The sequence below is a fragment of the Pleurodeles waltl genome, chromosome 4_1 (assembly GCF_031143425.1).
Source record: "Pleurodeles waltl isolate 20211129_DDA chromosome 4_1, aPleWal1.hap1.20221129, whole genome shotgun sequence".
In the NCBI taxonomy this organism is placed as follows: Eukaryota; Metazoa; Chordata; class Amphibia; order Caudata; family Salamandridae; genus Pleurodeles; species Pleurodeles waltl.
In genome coordinates this window covers 51,402,290-51,429,945 of record NC_090442.1, presented here as the reverse complement: position 1 = coordinate 51,429,945, position 27,656 = coordinate 51,402,290, and the positions used below count along the sequence as shown (strand labels likewise).

General features: G+C 46.4%; 1 pseudogene; it reads right to left on the bottom strand.

The window, feature by feature from the left end:
* Positions 1 to 27,078, bottom strand: part of LOC138286978 (zinc finger protein 850-like) — a 61,763-nt pseudogene extending 34,685 nt beyond the window's left edge.
* Between the last annotated feature and the right edge of the window lie 578 nt (positions 27,079 to 27,656).

The window sequence follows — 27,656 nt, the reverse complement described above, 5'->3', positions numbered from 1 at the left end:
GTGGAGATCTCTTTCTCTTTCGCAGTCGAACGCGGTCATCGTCTTGCTGGCATGAGAAAGATGAAGAACCTGGCAGGTCTTACGGTGATGCATTTTTACTTCATTATTTGCTTTGCATTATAATATAAATACATATATTTGCTGTGTACACTGGAATGGAGAATCATTTTGGTAAGTTTTCCTTTCATTGCTGTGAGTATTTTTAAACGTGTGCTTTCAACATGCTAATCTCCTTTTAGGAACCTCGTGGTGAAATAACAAATTTCTTCTTTGAAGTAAGAGGTGCATTTCAGAGATTTTTGTAAGCTCGGTCATTAGTGAAAAGTAAAACACTGGAGTAGTGTAGAGTGGTATGGCGCACAGTGTGGTGGCCAAGAGGAAAGTGGCATAGAGTGAAATAGCGTGCAGTCCAGTGTTGTACACTGAAGTGGCAAGAGTGGGATAGTACCTTTGAGTGTTACTGGTGTTCAAAGGAGTGGCATGTAGTGAAACAGCATAGAGTAGCGTAAAGTGTTGTACAGTAGAATAGCGCAGAGTGTGATATGGTAGAGTGGATTGGCCTAAAGTAGAGTTGTGAAGAATGGAGTGATACAGTCTAATAGCGTACAGTGGATTGTCATACAGTGGAATGACGTATAGTTGGGTGACGTGCAGTTGAGTAGCGTAGAGTGCAGCAGCATACATTGGAATAGCGTACAATCCAGTGCAGTACACTGAAGTAGCATACAGTGGAAAAGCGTAAAGTGTAGGAACGTAGAATGGAGTTGCATACAGTAGAGTGGTGTAGAGCGGAGTGGGGTAGAGGGGAGTGGGGTATAGAGAAGTGGCATACAGTGGAATAGTGTAAATTAGAGTGATATACATGAGAGTCGGGTAGAGTGAAGTGGCAAAGAAAGGAGTGGCCTAGAGTGGAGTGGGGCAGAGTTGAGTGGCATAGACTGAAGTGGCGTACAGTGGAATAGCGTACAGTATGCTAGCATACATTGAATAGCGTACAGTGGAGTAGTGTTGGGTGGAGTGGCGTACTTTCGAGTGCCTCACAGTGGAGTGGCACAGATTTAAAATGGCAAGCAGTGGGGTGGAATATAGTGCAGTAGCCTACAGTGGAATAGTGTACTGCGGAGTAGCGTACAGTGGAGTGTGGTGTGGTGTGGTAGAATGAAGTGAGATAAAGGTGAATAGCATAGAGTTGAGTGACGTAGAGTGTAGCTGAGTACAGTAGAATAGCATATAGTGGCATACAGTGGCGTGGCATATAGTGAAATAGCATACAGAGGAGTGTTTTAAAGTGGAGGTGCATAGACTGGAATAGCAGAGTGGAATGAGGTTGAGTTATTTACACTGCAATAGAGTAGAGTACAGTGTTGTAGAGTATAGGGCATACAGTAGAGTGGCCTTGACTGAAGTGGTGTAGAGTTGAATGCATACAGTGCAATTGGATACAGTGGATTACTGTAGAGTGGCGTGGGATAAAATGGAGTGGGGTAGTGGTGCAGAATGGAGTGGCATAGAGTGGAATTGCATAGAGTGGAGTGGGGAAAACTGGAGTTTCGTACAGTGGAATAGCATAGAGTACAGTGTTGTAGATGGTAGTGGCACACAATGGAGTGGCCATAACTGCAGTGGGCTGGAATGCAGTGGACTAGTGAACAGTAGCGTGCTCTACAGTGGAGTGGTGTACAGTGGAACAGTGGAAGGTAGAGGAGCATACAGGGGAAAAGCATCAAGTGGAGTGTCGTAGTGTACAAAGTAGTGGAGTAGAGTGGAATACAATGGAATAGCATACAGAATAGTAGCATACATCAAAATAGCGTACAGCAGAGTAAAGTAGAATGGAGTGGCATTCAGTGGAGTGGTGTACACCAGAGTGCCTTACAATGGAGTGGGGTAGATATGGAATAGTGTACAGTGGAGTGGCATAGGGAAGAGTGATGTACAGTGGAGTGGCATGCAAAGGAGAGGAATACAGTGGAACAGTGTAGAGGGGGGTGTGGTAGAGTGGAGTGGGATAAAGTCAAATAGTGGAGAGTTGAGTGGTGTAGAATGTTGTTGCGTACAGTAGAAAAGCGTACAGAGGAGTGTCGTGGAGTGGAACACAGTGGGGTGGTGTACAGTCAAGTGGCATAGAATGGAATATCAGAGTAAAGGGGGGTGGGGTGGAGTTGTGAACAGTGGCATAGTGTCAGAGTGTACTGGTGTACTGTGGAGTGGAGTTGACTGCAGTGGCGTAGTGTTGAGTGGCATACAGTGGAACAGCATACAGTGGAGTGCTGTAGAGTGGAGTGCTGTAGAATGCAGTGGTGTATATTGGAGTGGCGTAGAGTGGAGTAGGGCATACTGGAGAGGCGTAGAGTGGAGTGTGGTGGGGTATAGAGGAGTAGCATACAGTGGAATAGCGTACAGTGGAGTGATGTACAGTAGAATGTGGTGGAGTGAAGTAGGAAAAGTCAAATAGGGTACAGCTGAGTGGCGTAGATTGTAGTTACATAAAGTGGAGTGGCGTACAAGGGAGTGGCGTGGAGTGGGGTAGTGTAGAGGATAGTGGCATAGACTGAAGTGGCATACAGTGGAATAGAGTACAGCATAGTAGCATACATCGAAATAGTGCACATTGGAGTACTGTAGAATGGAGAGGCATACAGTGGAATGGCATACACTGGAGTTCTATACAGTTGAGTGGCCTAGATTGGAACAGCATAGAGTGGAGTGGCGTATAATGGAGTAGCATACAGTCGAATAGCGTACAGTAGAGTGATATACAGTTGACTGTGCTAAAGTGGAGTGGGAGAAAGTCGAATAGGGTAGAGTTGAGTGACATAGATTGTAGTTGGTAAGGTGAAGTGTTGTACAGGGGAGTGGCATAGAGTACAGTTTCACAGAGTGGAGTGGGGCAGAGTGGAGTGGCATACACTGGAATAGAGTGGAGTGGTGTAGAGGACAGTGCCATAGAGTGGAGTGGCATACAATTGAATAGTGTACAGTATAGTAGCATACATCAAAAGAATGTAAAGTGGAGTAGCGTAGAATGTAGTGGTGTACACTGCAGTGCCTTAGAGTGGAATGGTGTAGATTCTGAATTGTGTACTGTGCAGTGGCATAGAGAAGACTGTTGTACAGTTGAGTGGGGGTACAGTGGAGTGTGGTAGAGTGGAGTGGGATAAAGTCGACTAGACTAGAGTTGAGAGGTGGAAAGTGTAGTTGCGTACAATGGAATGGCATATAGTGGAGTGGTGTGCACTGGAGTGAGATACAGTGGGGTGGTGTACAGTGGTATAGCATACAGAGGAGTGTTGTAGAGTGGAATGCAGTGGGGTGGAGTACAGTGGAGTGGCATAGAATTAAATATTAGTAGAGTGTGTTGGAGTGGAGTTACGTACAGTGTAATAACATAGAGGTCTGTGTCAGAGTGTAGTGATGTACCTAAGAGTGGCACTGACCGCAATGACAGAGTTGAGTGGCGCACAGTGGAGTGGGGTATAGTGGAGAGACAGAGTACAGTGAGTTATAATTAAGTTGCATACAGTAGAGTGACCATACAGTGGAGTGTGGTAGAGAGGAGTGGGATAAAGTTGAATAAGGTAGAGTTGAGTGGCATAGATTGTAGTTGCTCAAAGTGGAGTGGCATACAGGAGGGTGGCGTAGAGTGGAGTTGCATAGAGAGAGTGCTGTAGAGTGGTGTACCATGCAGTAAATAGTATAGCAGCATTTACTAAAATACAGTGGAGTAGTCTAGACTGGAGGGGTGTACACTGGAGTGCCTTAGAGTTGAGTGTAGTAGATTGGAATAGCAGATAGTCAAGTGGCATAGAGTGGGAATAGCGAATACTGGGATCTTCAAAGTTTCTACAAAGCGCTCCATCAGTTGTCCTTTTTGTGCTGCCCCAACGACATTAACTAGACCTTCTTGGCCCATGGTCGTCCAACCATGCCTGACCTTTGCAGACCTCGCTCCTCCTGTGCGCTGTGAGGCTCCCTACCTCTTCTTCTGCTGTTTATTTCTCCTGCCGCTCTCTCACCTCGCTCACTCTTGCTCCACACACTCTCCATTTTCTAGTGCTTGTCTCTAGCCGCTGTTTCTCTGTTAGTACCTTGCTTCTGTTTTTGCTTTGGTTTTAATTTGACTGTTTTGTTTGCCTATTTTTGCGATTCTACCTTGCTGGTTTTTTTATCTCGCTGCTTTGCCTTTAACTTTTATGCCTCTATTGCTTGGTTTTTAGCCTCTCTGTGCCCTTTTTGCCCTTCTTTCACCTGTTTTGCTGTGCCTCTTGCTCTCTTTGGCAGAATTTCTTTTTTGCTCATCTCCCTCGTTTTCCTCTCTTAATTTTTGCCATTTCTGCTTTCTGTCCACTCGTCTCTGTGCCTTTTTGCCATTCTTTCTCCTCTCTTTTTCTTGCCCCTTAGATCTCTTGCCCCCTCTTTCAGCCTCTCCCACACTTTACCTTTTTCCTGCCTTCTGCCTGTACGGCTATCCTGCCTGCACACTCTCCCGGCTCCACCCTCTGCTGTCCTCCCCCTTCCTGAACCCACCTAATGGCTGTCACAGTGCCTGGAACCCTGGTTCTCCACTTCCATTACCCCAACATGATCCACCATATGTTCAACACTAAATGCATATACCATAGAGCATCAAAGAAGCATTGTCCTGTGTCACCTGCAAGTTCTTCTGTACACTCCCCTACCTATCTCTCACCACCCCTACATTGAAAGCACCCAGCACCCAACTCACTCACAACCACACACACCAGACACCTACCATACAGCACTCTAACCCCATCATGTATATTTTCTAACACCCATTCTCTCACCAAACACGCAGCTGAACTCTGTGCCCTGCTTCACGATCACTCATCAAACCTGCTCTTCCTCAAGGAAACCTGCATGCCCCAGGCATTGCCTTGGCTATTTCCCCTGACTACATGATTGCCAGACAGGAGAGAAGACACATGCCCAGAGGCAAATTTACATAATCTTTCAATTATTCCATCCCCTGCACCACCATCTCAGACACGACTCCTAGCAACATGGAGCACATGACCTTCCCACTCCACCTAACTGCCAACTTCAGCTTGAGAGAGGCCCTAATCTGCTGCCCACCAGAACAATGCACCAACTTTGCCACCACAACAGCAGATTGTTGTGTGGTAATTCAACAACTTATAAGGTGGAAAAAAAGACAGACTCCTCTTTGGCAATGTAAACAGCACCTTTCTGTTGTGACAGGGAGATCAACCCTTCTGACACAGGCAGGCATGCGGTCTCAATCTGCTGACAGCTTCTTATACACAAAACCACACAATGTGTTATTGCAAAACAGTAAATAATAATTGACTTGTCAGTTACAGATTGAAAACAGAAAAACACTAGAACACCTGTGACCTTGTAACCCTAACTTCTAACCTGAAGCCCTACACATTCTTTATTTGTGCCTTTAACAATGCTTGGCAAACTAACCATTCTTCATTCTTGAATGCATGCATATTTGCAGTAAATACAGCTTTAATAATGTGTGCTTTATCATTGTGTACCTAAGACCTCCTTATAGTCTGAACTGATTAGATGTCCTGCACCCGTTGTCTAATCAGGTTACAATCTATTTGAAAACACAAAGAACATGCCAGTGACCCTGTGTGTTAGGATTGTAAATTCCTTCATGCTTACTAAACACGAATTGGCCTTTAACTGCAACCCTTTAAAGTTACTTATCCCATTATATCCCCAAGTGAACTCTTCACCTTATTCTGATCAGTAATAGATTTGGGCCTGCAATGTTCTTTTACTACGTACATCTGTGTAGCGCTTTCTGCCAGTGTCTTTTGTTGCATTAAGTTTTCGCATTCATACTCCAAGCTTCCTGTAACAAGACTTCATTGCACCCCTCATCTTTGACTCAAGTACCTTCATCCTCCTGGGAGACCTTTATTTCCACCTGAAAGACAACACTGACCCGAACACAATCTCTTTGCCTGAGGACCCGGCAAACCATGGCCTCGCCCAACATGTGGAAGGGCCCACTTAGGATGCTGGACACCTAGTAGACCCAACATTCACCCCCTTCAGTGGCATCAGGGTAAATAAGCCTACTATGATCACCTGGTCCAAGCACACCCTCATCACCTTCACCATTCCTATCCTGCCTCCCCATACAAATACCAAGTCAAATCCAAATAACAAGACTAGAATAAAGTCTCAGATTAACCCTGGACATCTAAATTCCAACTTCAGCGAAAACCACCACCTGCACTGACAACTTGGCATCCCTCAAATTCAACAAAACAAAAAGGACCAGGCTGCAAACCACCTGGTACACAGAAGAGCTCAGAATGTCCAGGGCCACAGCAGGCAACTAGCATCAGCCTTCAGACTCTACCACCAGCTGATCTAAGCAACCAAGCGCTACACACTTGCAGACCACATTGATGCTAGCACCAGTGACACTTAAAGAGATTATTGCCATTGTGAAAGATTTCACGTCCCCAGCAGCCAGTTCCACCTGCATCATCCCCATGCTGGGCCGCTGCACTAAGCAAGAAGCACCTGGCTACTCACATCAATGAGAACCATCTCCTCAACACAGCTCAGTCTGGCTTCAGACTGACCAACAGCACAGAAACCGCAATAGACGACACCGCCGTCCTCATCCTCTTGGACCTCACTGAGGCCTACAACACTGTTTCCCACATCATCCTCATCCAGTAACTGTGTGAAACCAGCATCCAAAGACCTGCATTCCAATAGATATGCTACTTTCTGGCTGGCTAAACCCAGTCAGTCAGGCTGGTCCTCTCCTACTCAGACGTCTGCATCCTCATCTGTGGAGAACCTCAAGGTTAATCTCTTGACTACCATTAACACCTATATGCCCCACTCGTCAGTATCATCAGCACCTGTGAAATCAATATCTTATTTTGCTTCGAAGACACAAACCTAATACTCTCACTCTCTGGAAAAATGCCAAAGATTCGGACCAAGTTCCCTGCTTGCATGACCAAAGTCTACGATTAAATGAGAACAAACTATCTTAAACTGAACACTGACAAGAGAGAAGTTGTAGTTTGCGGCAGACGCCCCTCACCGTAGGACTCCACCTGCTGGCCTACCCATCACCCACGCCAAGAACCTCATTATGTCGTAGTTGGACTCTTACTCTAGGCAAGACTGCTGGTTTAAGGATGACAGTACTTATGTTTGTAGGCGACTATGCCAGTCCTACAACAAGTCGCAACTGTCGTCCCATCCCTCCCGGCTCACAAGCAGCACCTCACCTGAAACCGAAACAGTAAAAGCTGATTTGTGGCAGCCTTTACGCATGGACTCAAGAGTGTGACATCTAAGGGAGTGTCATGGTTAAACGGAAATTACCCCTTTCTCACATTAACAACATGTCAGGCAATGAAAGAGATGCAGTAAAGTTTTCAATAGGTATTATTAACAAAACTGCAATCTACGATACGTTGCATGGGCTGCAATGATAAGGATAAGGGATAATGCAAGGAACACAATTGTGAAGACGAGAGTCATTAACACAAAGACTCCTGCCATCTTGCAATAACATAAAATGAAATGTGAAATATGTCCTAATACCCTAGCATGATGAACCTAATCTCTAACCTGAAGAGAGCTAGGTGTGTTAAACCTATTCTACCAATGCCATGTCCATGAGAAGAGATCCCCAACCCTGGTTACCTTGGAATGAGGTCTCTAGCTCAGACTCCGTAGGGACACGAAGACTGGGTCAGCGTCAAGGCGACATGCAGCATGGATAGCGTTGATGGCATCTGGTTGGAATCCCTCTGACTATCTGTCTAAGTGAGGTGCATTTATACAGATCTGCTCGGATCCCTGACATAGGTCTGTTCCCAAACAATAGATAACAAAACATGCTTGGGATGGCAATTTATGTAAACGATTCCCTCGAAGGCCTGAAGAGGGAAAGTATCTAATGTGAATACTTACAATATGTTTATCTTTGTTGCTTGATAGTGACGCTTTAGCACGGTGGCACTGATAATGTGAAACTAAAACACTGGCCTAACTAGAAACAATGCAGCCATCTTGGAAACATATAATTAAATAATCGCGCTAAAACAGAGCAAGCTAAGTATGGTAAAAGTTACTAGGTGACGGGGGCACAGGTCCGCAAGCCAGAAGGCTAATCTAACTCCTGTTTCCCATTAAAACAAGATAGGATTCACTACAATTATAGTTATTGACAATCAACTCACCATGACCGCCTGCTGCTTTCACGCCCCGAAGACACTGTAGAAGAACTTCAAATAGTTCCCCACCAGCACCCACAGAACCGTCACCCAAGCCCTTATCATGAGTCAAATGGACTACAGATTGTCTTCTGCACAACTGACTGGACGACTCCAAATCATAGAAGACTCGCCATCCTGGCTCACACTCAACCTATGACCATGCAAGGGTACACTCTGCACCCCAGGAAGCTTCACTGGATTCACATCCACTAACAAGCTCTGTTCAAACTCCTCATGTACACATTCAAAGCTCTACGCAGTACGGGCACAGCTTGCCTCAACAGCATTAGATTTCACAAATCTACTAGACATCTCCGCTATAGCCAGTCTCTTCTTTGCACACATCCTATGCATACGCAGAACCAGAACCAGTGGTCATACTTTCTCCCACATCCCTTTTAATGACCTGCCTCTTCAGCCACTTCAATTCTTGATCTCCATACGCAGCTGAAGATGTGGCTCTTCAACCAGGCTAACTCTAAGCTAGGCTCAGAATGATCAACAACAGAATTCCCTCCTGGGTGATGGAGTGCTTTACAAAAACTCTTAACATAACAGAATATCCATATGTTGTTCCTCCTTATGCTTTTTTGTCATCTTCTTGTTGTTCGATAAATTGTTCTTTTGGTTTGACGAGTTAAAGACCTAATTACAGGAATTCCATTATCTCCAGAACAACTGCTGTCTTAACTTTGTGAAGCCCTGCCTCATTCCTCGCCATACTGGTCTGCCAAATGGGGCGTCCTGGTAACTCCCTTCTTTCTGTAAAGCCACCACTTCCTCGTTCACTTGCCCAATCTCCTGAAATAGAATCCCTAGAGAAGATTGCTTTTAGTCTTGTACCTCCATAGTTTGCACAAAACCCATTCATGTGTTGGAGAGGATGTTGTTTCTTTGTCCTTTAGATAGGGTACCATAGCTGAACACTGTTGGCCCTGTACTTTCTCTTTTGATTTATTTTTGCCCTACATTCTATTTTCCATAATTTTCATTGGTGCGTGGCAACTCTTTTGGCTAGAGGTAGCACTCTTCCCCTGATAGAGGAAGTGCACAGTGTATCCACCCCAGTGGATCCGTTATCTTTGCCTGCTTTCCACATAGACCACTTTGCTCATTGAAGAAACTATGAATCACTTTGAAATGCGCTCAATATGCCATTCCAGCCCAGGTGGCTTGGCACCCTCTTCATATCTCATTTCTTCACCTTTCACTTAGGTCATAGTATGTCACTTGTATACCTTCCTGCTGTTGATGACCGGAATTCATAGCCAGACCATCCTTACTGGGTCAGAGGTCAGCCCCCCCCCCCCCCCTCCCCCCCCCTAGACCTCCTCCATGCACCCAAAGGAGAAATGTCTCGATCTAGTGACCCGGGCTGGAGTCTTATATTAGGAGGAAACCTCCAGTAGAATCGGGTGAGTATAGCTATTCCTCATCACTCTGTTTTATCAGATGGCCTACTACAGGCTATCTCCCTCTTGCATGGGAACCCCGCTCACACCTCCAGACCACCGCTGGAACTGCCCAATGCACCATACAGAGCAGTTACAGGGAAGAGACGGTGGCCATTCCCACCAGCTTGCCTTCCTATGTCTCCAACACTCCTTGCTGGACCAAGTGCCATGTGTAATTTCCTGTACTCCCAGTGTGGCTCACACATCTTCATGAGTTGTGGTTTGTAGCCGCACTCCCTACACATGTTAGGGCTCTACGATATAGCCCTCCTAGCCACCGCACGCCATAAGAAGCCTGTGGATGGCTCAACATCATCCCCACTCTCAATGGGCAACCATGCTTGGTTCTCTCAATTCCAGGAGAGTGATGATAGCTATTATTTTCTAAGGCAGGACATGAGGAGATTGTTTCTTCCTTCTTTTTTTGCCTCACCAACTCGCTACGTAGGCCAGGAGCACAGCATCCAGGACCAGAGCATCTGTAGTTTACTTTCTGTTGTTTATCTTAAAAATATCTCTGCAAATGTGTGGGATATTTGTCGAATACTGTCGGCCAACATGGAAATCAATGGAAAAACATCCTCACAACTTCCCTGCTGTAAGGGCTGTGAAATTTGTTAAAATGTTGCTCTAGCCAAGTCACATGCTAGACTGCTTGACCTGGGTAGCTTTCAGCCAAGTGTAACATATGCTATTCCCCTCTCATTTCTCCGTTTGACTGAAACCTGCAAGTGAACTTGGCTTCATAAACAATTCTACAGTTGAAGGATGATCTAAGGAGCAGCACAGGTAAAGGGGTATGCAGCTAATGCTCCACTAATTGTCATAACCAATTCGGAGAGGGGGCACAGAGCAAGCAGGGCTACTGGGCTTCAGCTATGGGGTCTGAGGTTGTTTGCCTTTGATATCCCTGGGTCCATCCTACTATGGGTCCACAAACTGGGCAAAATAGAACGCCTTCAGCATTTGATTCTCGTGGCAGCATAGGAAAGGAGTCACAGGCTTCTTAGGGAGATAGTATGGGGGTGCTATAAAGCTCAGCACTTAATCACCAAGCAGCAATTGATTGTTCAACCCAGTGCCTGTCATTAGTAAAACGAAAGATCCTTAATACACTAAGAAAACATAACACTACAGGAAATCAGGCCCTATGTCTTACATGCCCTGGGTATCATATATTTGGACTTATAAATAAGTCAGGCCTTGCCAATTGGATGTATCCAATTTGAAGTGCAATTTGTATAGGGGTAGAGCACTGGCACTGAGGTCTGGCTAACATGCCTTAGTGTACTCGGAGTCAAAAAACCAGCAGCATCAGTCCAAAAATGTGGGCATGCAAAAAGAGGCATTACCACTAACCCATTAGATTCCGGATGGTATCAGTAAAGAAATGATACGTCACACCACCTTGCTATTACATCTCTCATATAAGAGGATATGATATTGGTTCCCTCGTCGGAAACCAGTTTTATGAAATACAAACCTAAAAAAAATGCCTAGTAAAGCACTAACAAAAACCTATGCAGTAATGCTCCTCAAAGGTACTGCATCTTGAAACCCTGTCCCATAATCCACAGCAACCAAAAAATACTGATGCTGAGGGGAGGCCATATGGAGCCTACACTACCGGGTGCTGGGCAGTCTTTTAGAGGGCAGACAGCTGAATGAGGCAGACCCGTGTCATCAGCATTAGTCGAGTGGAGTGAAGCGGGGAGACGTCTAGACAGTCACCCTGAGGTTTGTCTTAAGCTTTTGAGAGTGATCATAGGATTTTGCTTTTACTAGACCCTACACCTAGGGGCAGAACATGCACATGCTCTAGACTGATCCACAGTAGTAGAATCAGATTCCAGACTGGTCACTGTAGTGTCTGCCAAGCACATTGCTCACTTTCATGTTATGTCCTTGTCCTCGAGCCACCGGTGGTTCTGCAGGTGCTGCTCCATTTTCAGATGAAATTCCAGTTGTGCTACATCCCCACCTGCCAGCATGGGGCATACGTCCAACCAATCTTCATTCCTCCTATCCTCGCTCTTTCCTCTCAAGCAGTTTAGTGATCTGTTGGAATAGAGAGGAAGGAGGCGGAACAATTGGAGTGCAAGTCCTAATCCTGTCCCTAAGGTGGGTAATTTGATATTCCAACTTTTCCCGAGTATTTTTCATACTTCGGACATTGGATTTGTTTATGTGCTTATGCTCCTCCTCCTACCATTGATGAAGAGTAGGCAATATATGGCATCTATTGTATTCTTGGGTCTTTCAGTCACTTCTGTAGATTGATACCAAAAGGTACCATGCTCCATAAAGGGTGTCTCTACGTCCTCATTGGGAGTTCCACTCTTCCAAGTACAGACACAAGTGTTTGCCAGATTATTGGTATATAGCGTGGCCAGGTGTCTATTTTAGTTGGGTCTTGCTACATGTAGACTCTCCAGCCCCCATGAAGTATGTTGTGTAAAGTGGTTGCCATACTTAGGGTAACAAGATAGTTCAATGTAACTGTGACACCTCTTTTCCATTCCTCCAATTCGCTTTTAGACATTATTGTTATCAGGAATGTTGGTCCAATTAGCTCAATTAAAATTAACTGGTGCTACAACTACAATTATGCACTAATATGTTAACTAAAAAGTCAGAAGTAGAAATGTTGTCTCCCAGAGATAGGAACTCATCTAGTCATTCTGGTCATGCCTAGTCCAAACCTCTTACCTCCTGAAGTAAGCCTTGACTGCTGCTATAAGCGACATAAATGTTTCTGCTGGAAGATTTCTATAAAGGAAAAATGATTGCTGATTACCCTAAAGGGCAGCCAGGTAATAACCTACCAGAAGAACTAGTGGAAACCAAGTTCCTTGAAGTTTGGGTGGTTTCCATGGGTATTTCTAACTGTAGCAAACTAGGGAGGTTACTCTCCCACCCTGAAGAGTCTGACACCAGCTGGCGTACTAGTGATCTGTAGTCTATCAATAGATTACTTTGTGGGAGCCTAGAAACCCCTGGTCATAAGTACTCAGCGGCCATGTCCTTCCAGAACAAGGCTTGCCTGTCGCCTGTGAACACTAAGCATTTCTGGACAGGAACTGGTATAGTTTCTGTCCACATATGGGACTAAACTAGCCCTTGTGAATTCTAGGACAAGCCACCACAGGCAAGGGATCAGGGTCTATCAGCAGTTCTAGTTTTGTTGTATTTATTATTGTACAAATGTTGCCAGAAAGGGTGTAGAATAGGCTGTGTTTGTGTTAGTGTCTGCTGTCCGTACACCAGACTTCTTTAAGTCCCACAGGGGTGGAGGAAGAATAGGTTTGGTTTGTGAAATAGTGTTTGCTGTTCACACCCCAGTCATCTGCAGGTGCTGCAGGAGAGCTTGTAGAGTAGGGTAAATTTGACAGAGAGAGAGAGAAAGAGTCCAGGAGTGGCTCACCTTTTTCATAAAGGGGTGCAGTTAGTGCATAAATGATTGCACTCCTGTTTGCAGTGCTTAATCGACCGGGTCACACAGGACTTTTCGCTACTTCCTCCCCCCATTTATAATACTTCAACAATTGTGTTGCCTTTATTCTTTACACTGTGGCATCTTGATTTCCAAATGTGTGCTGGACACAGCCAGCTAGAAGTCTATCTGGACATAGGAGGAAAAGAATCTGGTCCAGTGCACTTAGTTAGATCAGCGAGGATGAGTAAATGGTGATCAACAGACTGAAATCCTCTGCTTGTGAGTGTCTGTGGCTTCAAATTTAAGTTTTGACTGGCCATCAGAGATACATCAACCCTACACACCTACCGAACAGGAACACTCTAGACATCCATTTCAAGCATCCTCTATTCATAAATAAGAAAATCACAAAGCACTTGCAGAATGTGAGTGTACGAATCACCCAAGATTTATTTTAGAATTCATGTATATTCCATTAAATCAATACATAAATAGTACAGAAGAATATATCAATGTCAAGAATGTATTTTAGCATTTACTAATCAATTGAGAAACACTGGTAGGGAAATATGGAACTTCTGCATGAAAAGCATAATAAACATCCCACGTCTAAAAACCATTGCATGTTTGACTAAACATTCAAAGATACGTAGGTTAATCAAAAGGTTTCCATAGTTTTCGCACCAATAGTTGAATAAAACCTGCACAAATGTGTACCATCAGCCTTCTCCACCCTGTGTGCGACTGCAATTGTTAAGCTAATGAAGTCTACTTCATACTTTCGGCCAATTAGTACAGAAAGTCCGGATCATCTGATGTTAAGAGGAAAGTAATTACATATTAACAGCTTCTCACACAATCGTTTAAAAATAAATGTCATTTTTTTTTTCGGGCTCCAATTCATTGACTAACGTAGCTCAGGGCATGGATGCTTACAAGTTGCTGCTCTTTTTTCCGGTTATCTGTTGCCTCTGCATCTCAGCAACTGAGCACCACAGGGACTGATTGAACCTCTTTATTCTGTACATCTGCAGTGAAAGCTAGGGACAGATGTCTTCTCAATGAACCAACCACTTAAATTAGTAGGAGATCCCCGCGCCCTCGGCCTAGGGGAACAATTCTCAGTAAACCTTTGCCTTTTCATGCAGGACAGGACAGGTGGTCTTTCCTAAGTCACATGCTGAGTTTGTCGACTGTCGTTATTTTGCAAACCCTTCAAAACCAAACATGCCAAGTTGGACAGACCTGTGGCTCCATAAATGTGTTGTGCTCATCCCAGCATTTAACAGCAAGTACCAGTTTAATTTCGAGTTCTGAAGGTGACCTCATTCCAGACCACAGGACGTAGACCAAGCGTAGCTACTGCTGCAACTCAACCCAGACTTATAAACATATCGGCTTGCAGTTATTTTCATGATATCCAGGGGTACAAAAATAAAAAAGGTTTTGAGATATTTTGGTTTACCTTTTCAAATAAGCAAATAGATTCATTTTTAGATCCCTATTTTTGGTGCCAACATTTTTGGTTCACTAAATTATCAAATATATCAGCCTTACTCTAGTAATGCTATTAAATATTATTAATTTTTAGCCAGGGTTCTCTACCTTGACACGTACTGGAAACAGAAACATACATTTCTTATTACGGTGTAAAATCTAGCCATTTTCTGTATATTTTATAGCATCAGGATTGGTTTTACCTGTATCACATATTCATGGGATCATTTTCTTTTTCTCATTTACTATGTTGAGCACTCATTTCAAAATATGAGTTCATTATCCATCTGCCCTCTACAAAGCTTTTCAAAAGATGTAAACGCTTTTGTTTGCTTTGTGCTCTTCTTGGCTATCACACAGCTGCAGCTCTGTGACTTTCATTATTGATCCCTCACTCTTCTGAAGTGAGGCCCGTGCTCGGGCTGGCCATCTTATAGTGTGCAGCTTCAGGAATTTAAGAAGTTACTGTTCTACCTGTGTCAGAGCCAAATAAACAATGATTTTGTTTGTTGGGTCTGCGTGAAGGTATCCACATTGTACAAGAGTAAGTAAGACAACACACTAGGATAATGTTCTTAATGATATGTAACAAAATTAATATCTTATCGAGAACTTTAGCTGCTGACCTTGCAAACTAGAGACCTCGACCACCAGTCTTGATAATTAAGCATATCAAATGATTATAGGCAAACCAATTTACCTCTCCTTGCCTCAAACTAACGTAAGTGTGTGAAATTTTATAAAACGTTTTAAAAAGTGATGTTAAAATACATCTGCATGGTATGCTCTCTAGTATTGTCCCAACTATTGAACATGGCCTTTTCATCATCTGCCTTGTCTTGGCAGTCATCACCGGGGCTGCCCTAGATTGTTCCTGCCTCTTCCTGCATGGCTGATCTCAGACATTTTCCCACCTGATCCAGTAGTCTGCTTTCAGTGTTATCCATGTACTGATGTCACCCACACTGTGCTCAATTTGGATTTGTCATATGTTATCATCATGTGTCCAGTTCCTACTACCTCTACTATTGCACGAAAACTCTTTCTTTTTACTTTCTTTTTATTGATAATAACACAATGAGATACAAAGTCAGTGGGATCAGGGTCCCGTCATTTGAAAATAATTGCACATCAGAGATATTAGAAAGCTAAAGAAATTGAAAAACGCATAAGGCACAAACAAGGTATCATTCGTAATTTGAAAACCTGAGGTAGAGTTCTCTTCCAACATATATTGGGCGATGTGGGGGATTTAAAGAAGATGAAGATATAAGGGTAGAGAGTAGGTTGTATCTGCTCAGACGGGGGAACCGGGGAGGGCCGCCTTAGAAAGAACGTGGCGTCGCATTGATAGTGTGTCTCAGGGTGTCAATTACCAAAAGAGGAGGAGGGGGAGTCGCTGCGTGTATGATGGGTGTTGTGGCTCTTGTCAACTCTGTGGCCAGTTTCAGCTGAAGCCAGGTGTCTGTCGAACGACATAGGAGTAAGGATCTACCACGGAGGTCTGTTTGGAGTATTGCTGGAGGGCGACATGCAGACTCTAATGGGTTTTTAAAAAAGAGACGTGGAGATAAGGGGCGAAGGGGAGGGGGAGAGAGAGAGAGAGAGAGAGAAAGAAAGAAAGAGGGAAAAGAAAGAGAGAAGAAGGAACAGTAGGAGAAGGAAGGGGAAGGAGGGGAAGGAGAGAAAAGAAGGAGGAGAGGAAAAGAAAGGAAGAGAAAAGAGAAGGGGAAACAAGGAGAGGGGGAAAGAGTGCAGAGGGAGAGGGAGGTGCGAGGGTAGGGAAGCGAGGGGGAGAGGGGGGAAAAGACGAATGTGAGGGAGGGGAGGGAGAGGGAAGGGAGGAGGGAACAGTGGTGGTTCCGGGTAGGGCACTATTGCCCCCTTATAAGGAAGGGAACCTATACCTATATGAATATTTGAGCTTGATCTTGTAAGTTATAGATGATTCGTTCATGTGTAGCAGTGCGGGTCATGGCTGTGATCCATTCCTCCGGGGTTGGAGCGGTCTCTGACCGCCAGTGTCTGAGTATGCAAATTTTTGCAGTAGCTAGCGCTGTGTGCAACAGTCTCGTGTGTGGTCTAGAGAGGTCTGGTAGGGAGGTCGTATCTTGCAGAAGTATGAGGGCAGGAGGAAGTGGTGACGGAAGTGACATTACTTCAGCCAGAGTGGAGCTCACAGCATCCCAGAGTGGTCGTACTGTTGTACAGTTTACCAAGATATGCATCAGGTCACAAGATGTCTCTGGACATCGCCAGCAGTTCGCGTGCAGGAGGAGTCCGGTCCTATGTAGTTTCGCTGGGGACCAGTGCCAGTCGTGTAAAATTTTGAAGAGACAGAATTTCAAGCGTGCCTCCCGGGTACCTCTATCTAGTGCCTCTAGTATAGCTTCCCAATCATCTGGGTCTAGATCCTGCTGTAGCCGGGTTTGCCACCGTAGGCGTAATTTGTCCACGAGCGGCTGGGAGTAGAGTCGTCGAATAATTAGGTCATAGAGGCCCGACATTACTCCCTTGCATTGCCCCCATTGCTGCAGGTAGGCCACTATCGGTGAAGGCAGAGATCCCCGTAGGGGAGGTGTATTCCCCCAGGAGAGGCAGTGTTTAAGTTGCATAGATCTCCATTCCTGGTTCGGGTGCAGGTCGAATTCCTCCCGCAGCTTGGGGAAGGGTTTGAGCACATCATTTTCTAAGACCTGTGAGAGGGTGAGGATGCCTGCCTGTTTCCATTGCGGCCAATTGAGTACCTCGCCACCTATGCGTATGCCACTGTTGTGCCACAGGGGCGCTTGGGCATATATGAGGGGGTGAACCCCAAACAGTCGGTGGGCCCTTCGCCAGGATGCCCTGGACGCCGCCAGGATAGGGTTCACTGAGTTAGTGGCTGGGAAGTCTGCACGGTAGGGTCCACCAAGTCCTTCATTCGCAGCCAGGAGTCATTTTTCCACTGCTATCCACAAGGGGTGGGGTCTGGTATATTCGATAATGTATTGGATAGCTGAGACATTTGGAGGGCTAAAGAGTAGTGTTCCACCGAAGGGAGTCCCATTACCCCATTTATACGACGGGCCAAAAGTTTAGCTGGTGATAGCCGTGGTCGCATTGTGCCCCACACGAATGATCTAATTAGCGCATCAATGCCTCGTAGTGTAGAACGGGGCACTTGTAAGGGGAGGAGGCCCAGGATATAGGTGAAGCGGGGTACCGTCACCATTCTAACCGCTTGTACTCGGCCCCACGTGGAGAGGCCTAACTGGGTCCATTTCGCAAAGTCCAGTTTCGTCCACGTGATGAGAGGGTCAATGTTGTCCGCCACCATGTGTGCCAGTCCTGGGTTAACAAGCACTCCCAGGTATTTAAGACGTTTTGGCGTCCAACGAAATGGGTAGCCTAGGAGTGCTGCTTTTGTGGTTACTCGCGATAGCGGAAGTGCCTCGCTTTTGTCCCAGTTAATGCGGTATCCCGAAAGGGCTGCGAAGTCCTCGATTACCTCTAATAAGGCCGGTATGGATCTTTCCAAGTCCGTGAGTGTTAAGAGGATGGCGTCAGCGTAGAGGTATATCTTGGAGGTGCCTTTGGGTAGTGGTAGGCCGGTTATGGAGGGGGAGGACCGAATGGCTGCCGCCAAGGGTGTCCATTGCCAGAAGGAACAGGAGAGGTGAGAGGGGGCACCCCTGCCGTGTACCCCTCAGGATAGGAAAAGGATCCGAGAGGAAGCCCCCGCAGTTGACTTTGGCCGCGGGCTGATCATAGAGCAATCGTACCATGGAGATAAATTTGCTGCCCAGACCAAATCTCTCCAGGGCCGCAAATAGGTAGGGCCATTCTATGCGATCGAACGCCTTTTCGGCGTCTAAGGACAAGGCCAGTGCCGACTCCGGGGAGTCTCTGGCCGGCCATAAGGTGTGGCATAGGGTTTGTAGATGGTTCCTAGACGTGCGGCCCGGCACAAACCCCACCTGTGTATAGTGTATTAAGGACGGATTACTTTTCGTAATCTATTTGCCAGGACACTTGCTAGAATTTGGATGTCCCCGTTTAGTAGAGAGATGGGCCGGTAGCTGCCGCATAATAAAGGGTCTCTCCCAGGCTTCGGTATGACAGCTATTGTGGCATTATTGGATATGGCCCCTAGTGTCTGTGTTTCGCAGGCTTCATTGAGGGCTTCACATAAAATATCGATCGCCTCTGTCCCTACCCATTTATAAAATTCTGCTGGGTATCCGTCCTCCCCAGGTGATTTGTGGTACGGGAGGTCAGAGATGACTATCTATCTCCTGTCTGCTTATTTCCCCTTCTAGTAGGCCACGGCCCTCGTCTGTTAGGGAGGGGAGGTCTAGCTTCTCTAAGAAAGTGGCAGCTTGGTCGTGGTTTCCGGCATGTAAAGGTGTCTATAGAACATGGCAAATTCGTTTGCAATTGCCTGGGGGTGGGTCAGTATGTCCCCGGAAGGAGAACGAATGGCTGGGATGGCTAAAGCGGCTGTTCTTTGACAGAGTTGGGCTGCAAGCAGTCGTCCCGCCTTCTCACCCTGTTCATAGTGTCTCCCTTGGAGTCTCTGTAACGCGAATTCGGCCTGGGTGGTGTACAGCTCATTGAGGGCCATTTGGGCTTGCTCTAGGCTTCGGCGGCCTGGGAGGGAGGGATGTGCTGTATATTGTCTGGTTAGTTGACGTATGTCGAGTTCCAGTGCCGCTTGTTGCTCTTTTCTGTCTTTGTTCGCTATCGCCGCATCTCGCATGAGCTATCCCCGTATCGAGGCTTTGGCTGCAGCCCACATGGTTCGGCTAGAGTCAACTGTACCTAGGTTGTCTTGGGCGAAAGTGGTCACATGATCCTGTAGCTGCAACTTACCTTGGGGGGGATCGATAGCGATGGATCGCTAATCTCCAGGGTTTTCGGCCCGGAGATACCAGGCCCAAGCGGATGGTTACAAAGACTGGGGAGTGATCTGAAAGGCCTCCCTCCAGTATATCGTCCTCCAGGGTGTGGGCCATAAGGTTATGGGATAGGAGAAAATAATCAATCCGAGATTGGGTACCGTGTACTGGCGAGAGAAAGGTAAATTCTCTGTCCGTTGGGTAAGTCAACCTCCAGTGATCGACTAACCCATTATCCGCGAGTATGTCAGTCTGTATGGCTCTGTCTGCGTTATTGCTCGTGTCTAGAGGCCCCGTCCTGTCCAATGCTGCGTCCCTGGCTAGGTTCCAGTCTCCTCCTATAACGTAACGGGATGCCTCTATCTCGGTCAGAAGTCAATTGAGCTGGAGGAAGGAGAGGTGTTTGGGACCTGTTGGTGCATAGACTGATCCCACACACAATGTTGAGTCCCCGATTTTCAGTTTGGTAAATACGTATCGGCCCTCAGGGTCCGTCCACGATTTGACGACCGTGAAAGGGAGGGTTTTACGTAAGAGGATCGCCACCCCGCTTTTTCTTGGGACGTTCTCTGTACCGGGTGAGGGTGGGTTGCAGCTAAACAGGACGTACCCACCCAGTAACGTCGCAGTCTAGCAGATTCAAGACTGTCTAGGTGTGTCTCTTGTAATAAGGCGATGTCTGCCTGTTTAAAGTTAAGGTAGGATAGGACTTTCTTCCGTTTGATGAAGTGGGTGAGACCGTTTACATTCCATGAGATAACCCGGAGGGGTACTACCTATGCTCCCATCTGGTTGGGCATCCTCACTTCCTGTGTCAACCCACCCGGGGGTATGGGATCGGGGAGGGGGGGGATGGGGTAGACTCTGTAAACTGAAGAGGATACCGGGGAGAGGAGAGGGGGAACGACAGGTGCGTTGAATACGAAGAAGAGTTGAGAAAAGAATTAAAAAAGAGACCGTGGATCAGTGGGGAAAAGAGGAAATAAAGAAGAAGGTATAGAAGGAAGAACGGGATACGAGTGCCGAATTACACGAACTTTAACCGGCGGGTCTAAAACCTAGGCCGAATGAGCATTGACGCCCGGCCAGCGGGCCCCGCGCCGGGGGGGGGGGGGGGAGAGGAGGGGGGGAGGCGCCCCAGACCTCCGTGTAGGTATCTCCAGTCATGTCCGGGGGGGGGGGGGGGGATGTTCTTGTGACCAGAGGGCAGGGGTGGGGGGTGGGGGAGGAGGCCGTGTGTTGGCCGCATCCCAACGAGGGGGAGGGATGGGGGAAGCACGGGGAAAGGACAGGGACAGGTGCTGCAGTTGCTCTGAGGGGATGCTGCATGTGTATACTCTGGGACTCAGCATCTGTAGTCTGTTCTGCTTTGTACCAGCTCCCATCGTTAGATCATTACTACTCTTGTTAGCAGATCGGGATCTAGAGCCCAACCCCAGTTCGAAATCATTTAGTCCCACCCCAGCCCAGGCAAGCCAATGATGTGCAAGGGTGTTGTGTCAGTTCCCACACTTCCCAGAGAGTATAATAGAGCCTGACTCCAGGTGGAGGAAGTGGTATGGGGTATGATAAGTGTTACCCGACGTGAGGGGGAGGGGCAGTGAGAGAGAGAAACGAGAGCACTCGGGGGCCAACAAAAACTATCACACAATCCGAACAGTCTAAGCAGTCCGAGATGATCAAAGCCTACTGGGAGGGGGGGGGGGTTCTCAGCGGTACAATGTCTGAAGAGTATGCATGAAAAAGAGTACTCATCACTTCTCTGTATCAGGACTCCTTCACCATAAAGTTCCTGTGTTTCCTGCAACGTTTCTATGACAGTCTGTGGTTGTTGATATCGAGGGCTTGTAGGAAAACCGTACCCATGTTGGTTTCAGGCGGAGGGCACCTAGGGTTTCAGAGGGGATCAGGACTTGTCTCCGTCTGACAGTTGTGTGTGCATCGCCACCGCCTGTAGGACTTGGCCCCTGTCGTCGAAGCTTTTCGTTAATCTCTCCAGGTCTCTGCCCCTGGTTTGAGGGTCTGTGGTGGGTCTTCCGTTGGTGTCCAGAGCAATTTACGGATGGCCCATGCCCCTGGTTTGGTTGTGTGTGTCTTGGGGGGGGGGTTGGGTTGCTGATTCCATGGGTTGTGTCGGGTCATGCAGCCCCTCTAGGAATGATTTCAGGTCCTCTGGGTCATAGAAGGTTCGTGACTCACCGTTCATAGTTATCCACATCCTGGCTGGCTCGAAGAGGCCGAATTTAACATCCAAATGGCGAAGAGAAAGAAAGGCTCTTCTTTGGTCTGCTGTTTCTTTAGAGAAGTCCGCTGAAAGGCGGATTTCGAGGGGACCGAGCCGGAGTGGGCCTTGCCTTTGGGACATCTGTAATAGTTGACGGACCCGCCCATGTCAGAGGAAGCAGGCTATGATTGGGCGAGGGCGGTCTTTTCCGTTTTGTCTCTTGAGACCAAGTCTATGCGCTCTTTGAAATTCCAGAGGGGGATCGAATGTTATGTCGGCTAGTTTGGGGAGCGTGTCTCGCAAGTAAGAGAGGATATCTGTACCCTCAATGCCTTCCGGAAATCCAAGGAAACGGACGTTGTTTCTGCGGCTTCTGTCCTCAAGGTCGGTTAACTTGCTGCGGAGGTACAAGAGTTCCTGATCTCTGTCAGTCTGTAAGGCCACTTGACTTTCCACAGCCGCTACTCGATGGTCCAGTCCGGAAATTTGTGACTGGAAGCCCGCTATTTCCAGGCGCATGGATCTCGTTTCCGCTGTTAATGCCGTCATGGCATTGTCCATACCTTCCAGTTTGCGACCTACTGCCGATATCTCCTGCAGTATGCAATACATTGATACTCCTGGAGCGTCTTCTGACATGGTGGCGTGTAAGGGGGGTGGAGACTCCGCAGTGGAAGGGTGTTTCTGTTGGCACAGAGCAGAGTAGTTGGCGGGCAGGCTTACCCGGTACTTTACCCGCCGTCTTGCCTCTGGGCATTGCAGGTTTCTCCGTACAGATGGGGATCCGAGGTGGTGCTCGTCCGTGTCACAGTGAGGGCGATCAGCATGGGCACGTGGGCAGCAGAGGAGAGAGGGTGGCGGGGGCGAGGAGGGCTCGGAGTAATTGATGAGTTCAAGTGAGTACCTCTCCAAGCGGCCTCCTGGAGAAGGCTGTTATTGGTGTATACGAGGGGAAGGATCCTAGTGTCGGCTCTATAACGATCAGCGTCCCACTGGGCTGTGTCCGGACCACGTGGGGGTGAAGTTTCTTGCTGCTCTCTCACGTGTTAGCTTAGGGGTCTGTGGGTCTGTGGAGAGAGGGGTTGCTCTGGAGCCGAGGCCCGTTGTTACTCCTGGCCCTCTTTGCTCTCCATGCCTCGTTAGTTCTGGACTTTTCACTTTTGCTGTTAGTGTCTTTTTTTAGTCCTTACTCCTTCCCCCCTCCTGTACCTACCCCTCATCTTATTAGGTGGCGTTTACTCCTTTACTCCTTGCCTTTTCCTCTTCCCGTCGTTTTCCTCCCCTCTCTATACGTTGTTGTATTTCTCTCCCTCTCTTCTCTCTCCCGGCCTCTCTCTCACTCATCCACCATCCTCACCTCCTTGTGTCTCTCATCCTCTCTGGCTCACCGACTCGGCCCTCGCTCCTCCGTCTTCCCTGGGGCCTCTGCCGTTTCTGAGGGGGCCTCCTCTGAAGCAGGTAAGGCTGGGAGGTGGGGGCAGTCGTCCGTTGTGCTCCGCTGATGGCGAGGCCTCTTATCGCCGATCCCGTCGCCCCCGGCAAAAAAGGGGGGGGGGGGTTGAGGAGGCACTGGGAGGCGTGTTTTTAGTACCGGGTCACCTCCTGCTGTTGTTGTTCTGGGCCACGGTGCCGGTCAGTTCCGTTCCCCCTCTCCGGGACCGATCGATCGGGAGGAAGGGAGGGGTAGGCGGCGACCCGGCCTGTTGCCGGCTCCAGGGGGCCGCAGGCGAGCCGCCGCCAAGGTGCAGGCAGGGGCGGAGGGCACGCCCCCCTACCTTGGGCTCCAGCGGGGGACGCGTCACTCCGCGCCGGGATGACTCCGCACTCGAGGCCACGGCTCAGAGGCCTGCCGCAGGCGTCGAGTCTGCTCCTTTCGCTCCGCTCGGCGTCTCCGGGGAGGGCGCTCCCCCCGCGTCGCGGACGTCGGCCGCCTCCGACCCCCACGCCGGCCCCCGCTGCGGGGGTCTTCTGGTGCGCCTCCAGCGCCACCGTCCCCGCCGCGTGGCCCACCGCCGTGCGGAGCTCGGCTCTCAGACGGCCATCATGGATCGCGGCCAGACCACGGCCCGAAAAACTCTTTCTTAATAATGCCACATGTCCATGATTGTCTGTCAGTGATGACATTCTAAAGCAACACTTCAGTTTAAACAGAATTCATATTTCACACATCTTTTATATTTATCTGCATTGCATCAAATTTTAAACACATATGTGGTCTCTTGATATATATATATATATATATATATATTATTAGTTAAAAGGGGTGCCAAGTTGCCGCTTCCCCCCAATAGTGATGTTATTTTAGCATTTATAGAATAATAGTGCTATTACTGTGTTCTGCAAGGTAGGTTTTATAGACATATTAACTTGCGGATTACTAGAGACAGCTTGGTATGACTGACTCAGCCTTTCTTCCATCTATGTTTGGTAAAATGAGTAACAATAAATTTGGTAGTAACAGCACTCTTCAATAAAGAGACACATGAGTGAGTGCCATATATTAACTAAGTGGCTGTTTGTATTATTTAGTGTAGAGAAGAACTATGCTCATTATCCTAGGATATCTTTTGACAAATACTGTTAAGAGGTTGCCTATTTTACATGTTGTGTGTCAGCTTGCGTTGGCTCTTTTTGTGTTTATCACTCCCCACCCTTCTGACTGGATGACTTGTATACTTTCACTACCTGGGAACTGCCTTTGTCATTTGGTTCAGCATTCCATGGGAGGGCATATCTTACGGGGGTATGGGTTTGACCACCAATCCCTAAATCTAGCTGAAAATACCCTTGTTAGTCCAAGCATTGTTCATAGTGTTGCTTTTACCAGTAGCATGATCAGGTGTGCTTGGGTGTTTTTCTTTATTACTCAGTTTCACTCAAAAACCAACAACGTTTCTTTTCTTTTAGTCCACATTATGCAAGTCTCCCAATATGTCTCCTGGTATTTCATGTTTCTTCTTACTGTAGATTAATGAAGAATTACTGAGAATAGACACTTTCATAATTCTACAAACATCTCTGTGTTTCTTCTTTCCTGCTAGCTGGGTCTTCTATTATGTACTTTTAACTATTTGTTATCTGAATGTTCCATATAATTATAATGTTATAATTTTCTGTAATTCGTCCAGCTCACAATAACTGCACTTGTTTGCACCTGTGTGTGTCCACAGATGGATCAGTATTATAGTTGATGTACAAGTTCTTGCCATATTCGCTGCATCGCTAGGATTATTTCCATGTGTGTTCAATGGTGTGTTTTTGCTTCTGCTGATGTAGAATTGATAATCAAATAAATACCTTCATACATTTAGTGCACTTGTACGGCCTTTCCATGTCTGTTCTCTGATGCATCCTTAGATTTGAGCAGTTACTAAAAACTACTTCCACAATCACATTCAAAATGATAAGGCTATTCCCTTGTGTGTGTTCGCTGATGTACTTGGAGGTGTGATAACCGACTAAATCTCTCCACACAATCATTGCAATGGTATGGTTTTTCCCTAGTGTGTGTTCGCATATGACTTTGCAGGGTTGATAAATGACTAAAGCTCTTCACACATTCACTGCACTTGAATGGTTTTTCCCCTGTGTGTGTTCGCTGATGACTTTGCAGTGTTGATAAGTGACTAAAGCTCTTCACACATTCACTGCACTTGAATGGCTTTTCTCCAGTGTGTGTTCGCTGATGTCTTTGCAGGGTTGATACATGACTAAAGCTCTTCACACATTCACTGCACTTGAATGGCTTTTCCCCTGTGTGTGTTCGCTGATGTCTTTGCATGGTTGATAATTTACTAAAGCTTTTCTCACATTCACTGCACTTGAATGGCTTTTCCCCTGTGTGAATTCGCTGATGAAGCCTTAATGCAGAAGTGTCATGAAAACTACTTCCACATTCACTGCAATGGTAAGGTTTTTCCCCAGTGTGTGTTCGCAGATGGCACTGTAGGACTGATAATCGACTAAAGCTCTTTCCACACTCAATACAATGGTATGGTTTTTCCCCTGTGTGTGTTCGCTGATGCCTTCGGAGATCTGATAATTGACTAAAGCTCTTCCAACATTCACTACACTTGAATGGTTTTACCCCGTTGTGTGTTCGCTGATGCGTTCGTAGGACTGATAGCCGACTAAAGCTCTTCATACACTCACTGCACTTAAATAGCTTTATCCCTGTGTGTATTCGCTGATGATTCCTTAACATTGAAGTTTGCCTGAAACTACTTCCAGATTTATTATAATGATTTGGTTTATCCCCTCTGTGTGTTCGTTGATGTTTCTTTAATGTTGAAGTCTGACTGAAACTACTTCCACATTCACTACAATGATACAGTTTTTCTCCTGTATGCATCTGCTGATGTCTTTGGAGGTGTGATAACTGACTAAAGATGTTCATACATTCATTGCAATGGTAAGGTTTTTCCCCAGTGTGTGTTCGCTGATGTATTTGGAGGTGTGATAATTGACTAAAAGACTTCACACATTCATTGCAATGGTATGGTTTTTCCCCTGTGTGTGTTCGCTGGTGTACTTTGAGGTTGGATAACCGACTAAAGCTCTTCACACATTCATTACAACGGTATGGTTTTTCCCCTGTGTGTGTTCGCTGATGCCTTTGTAGGATTGATAAATAACTAAAGCTCTTTGTGCATTCATTGCAATGGTATGGTTTTTCCCCTGTGTGCGTTTGCTGATGTCTTTGCAGGTTTGATAACTGATTAAAGGTTTTCACACTTTCATTGCAATGGTATGGTTTCTCCCTTGTGTGTGTTTGCTGATGTGCTTGGAGGTGTGATAACTGACTAAAGCTCTCCCCACATTCACTGCATTTTAATGTTTTTTTCCTTGTGTGTGTTTGCTGATTCCTTAATGCTGGAGAGTAACTAAAATCTCTCCCACATTCACTGCAATGGGATGGTTTCTCACCTTTGTGGGTTTTATGATGACATTCTAGGTTAGATAACCAAGTAAAGCTATTAGCACATTCAGTGCAATTTAACTGTTTTTCACCTGTGTGTGTTTGCTGAGGATGCTTTAGTTCTGATGACAAACTGTTGCTGCTTGTGTCTGACACTTCTCTCTTGGTTAGTGTCTCTGGATCGGGTATATATTTGTCTACATTCCATGACTGCAATTCCTGAAGGTCCAACATGGCTGATAAAGCAGTTGTGTTATTTCCAAGTTCCCACATAATGTGTATGTGTGTGATATTTTGCGGGTTTGCTTTCTGATTTAATGCTAAAGTACAGTGGTCACCAAATACCTGTCAACTCATAATGTGATAGTGCCTTTAGAATCAGTAATGTTTTTGCACATCTTCCTTCTGGTTGGTGCAAATTGAGCCAGAAGTTTGTATTTTACATAGCAGAACTTCTCTTTCCTTCACCCTTCAGAAGTCTAGCTCCACTCTGTTGTTCTTTTCTCTGGTTCCCATGGTTTGGGCTGAAAGAGTTTCCAACACGCTGACAGCATGGAATAGTGGTGCTCATTTTAGGAAGTAAAGCACTGCTCTAAACATATCATACTGATTTCATGATCAAAGCTGGAGTTGGACACCTGCGTACATAGGAGGTGGTTTGTCGACGCTGTTGCCTTATTTTTCTAGGAGGTAATTTCTTAGACTTGTGGCATGGAAATGCACGGCTCCGACTCTTACATTCACTAAATTGCCCAGGATGTGTCAGTTTATATTCAAGTTTGTATGTCTCTGACTGCACCAATGATTTCCTGGATACCTGTAGCTCAATTTGTCATTGTTTTTGCAGATTTACAGTAGTATCTTCATTATCCATATTCATTTCATGTAACCAAGGTTTATTCTCTGTTGGATGTAAAGAGATGTAAAATTACTAAATATAAACATGAAGAAATGTCAATACACATTTTTTGCTTGTTGTAAAAGACATC